Below are 5,204 nucleotides of genomic sequence, written 5' to 3' on the forward strand. Positions count from 1 at the left end.
ACCCATTGCCACAGAAAGGCCCAAGATCGAGTTGCCTAGTCACAGAATCAATGCGCAAATACAATATATGAAAGATCACGCCCTGATTGGCAAATTCATAGGTTTCTGGCCGACTGAAAAAGCCCTGCAAGGCTGGATAATCTCGAAATGGAAGCCCAAAGGTCATGTAACTCTACAGCTGGGCCCTAAGGGCTTCTTTACAGCCACTTTTAACTGCCTTGAAGACAGAAACCGAGTTCTGGACGGAGGACCCTATTTCTTCAATGCAGCAGGCCTTTATCTACGAGACTGGGTCGAAAGATTCAACCCTGACAAAGAAGACTTCAGTTGGGCGCCAGTATGGATCCGCATGTACTCGCTTCCACTGGAATACTGGGACGAGGATTCACTAAAAGCCATTGGCAATGGCTTAGGCGAGTTCATAAAGGCTGCGGAGGAAACTAAGCTTCGAAGATATACTTCTTATGCACAGATCTGCGTCTACATGAAGCTGGGCCATGCGCTACCGGACACGGTAAGTCTTCTACACGATGACTTTGAATGGATTCAGCCCCTTGATTATGAACATGTACCCTTCCATTGCAGGCGATGCCATGTCCACGGTCACCTCTTTCGTGACTGTCCCTTAAACATGCCGCCCAAAACCATAGAAACTGGAAACAAGTCTGACCCTGAAGGATTCACCAAGGTAGCCAGCCGGAAAAGGCATACCAAAAAACCTCCCTCAACACCTAAAAGCGCTACTCTAGCTTCTGATTTGCCGTCCTCAAGCAACAGCTTTGATATTCTGACAAATCTAGAACAGCCTGAATCAGATACGCCCCTGCCAACAAAGCCAAGCTCAGATCCATCCACTCATATGTCCACCACTCCTATCCACTCTAAAACCAGTCATCCTTCGAATGCCATCTCCTCTGAAAAGCCGGCCTCAGATCTGCAACTCAACACCGACCTTGTTCAGTACAAAGCCCTATGGTCCGATAAGATCATGGACATTGATGATACTCAGGCAGAACCTTCTCTGCCACTTACCCACCAAGAAGAAGGCAGTCAACAAAGCTTAATGGAAGAAGAACCAGAAAGCTTTGATCTCGGGGAAATAGACATTTTCAGTCTAGAGCAAGCTTGCAAAAGGAAAGAGTTCGACACAATACCGGAAAGACAACTGGAAAATCTGGAAGTAGTGCTCACACGAGTGCATCAGCATAATACTCTGGGCATACAGCAAGGAGGCCGATGGGATGGGAAACATATCATTAAAGAGGGGAAGAAAAGAGGCAGAAAGACAGATCTACAATGTACCATTTTAATTGGGGAAATGCTAGTGGAATCGGGCAGATGCTCCAAGTTGACCAAATATTATCGATCCTTACCTACCAGTCAACCATGAAGCTAATCTCATGGAATGTAAGAGGACTTAATGGTCCCGGGAAGTACAGAATGTTGAAGAACATGATTCAGAAAGAACAACCATACATTGTATTCATGCAAGAAACAAAATGCAGCACCAGCACTTTAGAATCCATATTATCCAAAGCCTGGGCAGGATGTCAAACAGTAACAGTAGATGCAACAGGTGCCTCAGGAGGGTTAGCCATAGCATGGAATACTCAACATATTTCCTTAACAAATTTCTATGCTTCGCATCACTTCATACATGCAATGTTCCACCTGATCGGCACCAACATACATGGACATTTAACCAATGTTTACTTCCCACAGGAAAGTACACAAAAACTTAAGCAATTAGAAACATTGGAGATTCTTAATACTCTAAGAACCCATCCACTTTGGTTAATAGGTGGAGACTTCAATATGATTACACGGATAGAGGAAAAATTGGGGGGCAGAAGAAAGCTGGAAAAAGAAAGCAATGACTTCAAAGACTATATTCAACACAATAGACTAATAGACTTACCTTTTGACAACGGCATCTTTACCTGGAACAACAAAAGAGCCGGCACTCAGCAAATAGCATCCAGGTTGGACAGATTTCTAATTTCAGACAATTTCGTCCATCTTGGTGGCGATATATGCGCCTCTATCCTACCTCTAGCTGGCTCGGATCATTGGCCCATCTCTTTGCAATGGAAAAATCCTGGAAACTCAAACAGAAGACCTTTCAAGTTTGAAGCTTTCTGGCTCACTCACCCTGAGTTCAATACAGTGGTCAAAACAGCATGGGAAAGTTTCATTCCCAACGGGGGCTCTCTCATGTACCAATTCCAACAAAGATTGAAGCATATCAAAAAAACAAATCAAAACCTGGAACTACACCATTTTTGGCAACATCCTTCAAGAGAAAAAAGCTCTTGAGCAGAGCATGGCAGAGCTACAGCAAAAGATCATCCTAGAAGGCAGAACAGAGGAGTATGCCAGACAGGAACAAATACTACTAACACAACTAGATGAAAGAGGCAGACAAGAGGAACTGCTCTGGAGACAGAAGTCAAGAATCAGATGGTTAAAAGAAGGGGAACGAAATACTAAGTTTTTTCATCGTACAACTATACAAAGAAGAATGAACAATACAATCTCTCACATTCAAAACTCACAGGGAAACAAAATGGAGAAACAGGAAGACATAGAGAAAGAGCTCACAAATCACTTCAAAACTGTTCATCAAGAGCAGCCCACAGATAGACAGCATGCAACCAATGAGATACTTAAGCATATTCCTAAACTCATCACGGAGGAGCATAATCAATTATTGTTAAGACCAGTCACCATCATGGAGGTCGAAGAGGCTTCAAATCAACTGAAGGTTGGGAAAGCGCCGGGACCTGACGGCTTCACGTCCAACTTTTACCACCACTTTTGGGATCTAATCAAAGTAGATGTCTGGAATGTGGTAGAAGAATCTAGAGCCATGCATTGGTTACTCCCTTCGCTCAATGCAACTTTTATCGCCCTTATTCCCAAAGTTGCGCAACCAAGCACTCCGGAGAAGTTCAGGCCTATTGCCCTCTGCAATGTCATCTACAAGATTATCTCGAAAGTCATAGCCAATCGCCTCAAAACGCTCCTCCCTCTTCTCATCTCACCAGAGCAATCTGGGTACGTAGAAGGTCGCCAAATTCTAGATGGTATTATTCTTACTCATGAAACCATCCACTCTCTCAAGAAAAACAAACAGGCAGGTATGCTGTTGAAAATTGACCTTTCCAAAGCCTTTGATAAACTCAGCTGGACATACATAAAACAGATGCTAATAGCCTTTGGATTCAGCCTGACCTGGGTTAGATGGATAATGAACCTTGTTTCCTCCCCACTTTGCTCTGTTCTTGTCAATGGAATCCCCTCTAAACCGTACCACCCGTCAAGAGGAATTCGTCAAGGGGACCCTCTGTCCCCCTTTCTTTTCATCATTATGGCTGAGGGTCTAGGCCGTCTCATAAAGCATACTGTTCTTTCCCATGACCTTAGAGGACTCTCTGTCCATGGCTCCTCTGTTATCACACATCAACAATTTGTTGATGACAATATGCTCTTTGGTCATCCTTCTGTAAATGAGGCCAGAACCTTTAAAGCACTTTTAGACACATTCTCAGAAGCTTCTAGCACCACCATAAACATGACCAAATCTCAAATTTTTTTCTTCAACACTCCTATTCCCACCCAAAGAATCATTGCTCGAATCATTGGGTTCTCTCAAGCCAAGCTTCCTTCTCAGTATTTAGGAGCCCCTCTCATAGATTCTACCTTAAAGCATGCTTCCTGGCATCAACTCTTAGAGAAAATGGAAAGTTGGCTCCAGTCTTGGACTTATAGAACTCTCAACATGGCAAGTAGATTAGTCTTGATCAAAGCAGTCCTACAATCTATGCCCCTCTATTTGTTCTCAGTACTCGCTGCACCGAAATGGGTGCTGAAGAGAATTAGGAATCTGCAACGCAATTTCTTATGGGGCTCTACAGGACAAAACAGAAAATGGGCTTTAGTCAAATGGGAAAAAGTTTGCAAGCCTAAAAAGTAGGGGGGTCTAGGCCTACGTGATCCACAACACAACAATATTTTGATGGGAGCACGGATTTGGTGGCAATGGGTTTCCTGCCCACAAAAGCCATGGGCGCAATTATGGACAGCAAAGTATGCAAATAATCGACCGCAACAAGAACTAATCAGGATAACTACCACGCCTACAGGGTCCCTAATTTGGAATGCGACCAAGCAACACAGAGAGATCATCCATCAGCATAGCTTCTGGGAGATAAGGGACGGGAGGACAGCCCGTTTTTGGACGGATTCTTGGCAAAAAAGACCAAAAATTGCAGCACTCTTACCAGGCACAAATTATAATGGAAATGACATTAACCTGGAGAACAATGTAGCACATTACTGGACTCTAAGTACTATACAGGGATTCAGGCAATGGAAACCGGTGGGGCAAATAGCACAGCAAGAAATGGAAGCTTATAGCATGGAACTACACAAAGAGCTTACCAGTAGGAAAATCAAAGTCAATACAGGTAGCGATGTTCTAAGATGGGGTTATACACCGAAAGGAACATACACCACCAAAGAAGCTTACCAGATAATGTCTCAAACTCAAGAACCAATTGATCCTGCTTGGAATCGTATATGGACCACTGGGATCTGGCCCAAAGTCTCCACTTTCATCTGGTTGTTGTATCATCAAAGAATTCTCACATGGGACAACTTAATCAAAAGAGGATTTCATGGTCCTTCTTTCTGTCCCAACTGTCAAAACAATGAAGAAACCATTCAACACCTCATGGACTCCTGCCACATGGCCAACCAACTCTGGGAAAAGCTCACCTTCAGATGCCAGAGACCCTGCAGACTTCTTGGGGATATAAGAAGCACTATTAGCAACTGGACCCCAGAGCCCTATAACAGCAAAGTTCTCAACAAGTTGTGGACTATCTTGCCAGGTCTCCTTCTTTGGACAATCTGGAAGGAAAGAAATAAACGAATTTTCAAAAATAAAAAAACCTCCTTAGAAATTATATGGAATAACCTATGTCAGAACATCAAGGAAACTCTTGCTTTGCATCAATGGACAACTGAGGACTTTCCGACACAGCCTCAAGAATTAAGCATATGGGCTAACTGGAATATACAGCTCCCACAAGCACAATTGAACTCCAACAGACCCCACATTGCAACCAGGCAGCCTTCACATTGGATACACCCCCCAAAAAGAGTGATTAAGCTAAATTTTGATGGTGCCTCCAAGGGCA

Source organism: Pinus tabuliformis, chromosome 9 (assembly GCF_031772625.1).
Source record: "Pinus tabuliformis cultivar Carrire ecotype Pingquan chromosome 9, CPIR1, whole genome shotgun sequence".
NCBI classification, from domain to species: domain Eukaryota; kingdom Viridiplantae; phylum Streptophyta; class Pinopsida; order Pinales; family Pinaceae; genus Pinus; species Pinus tabuliformis.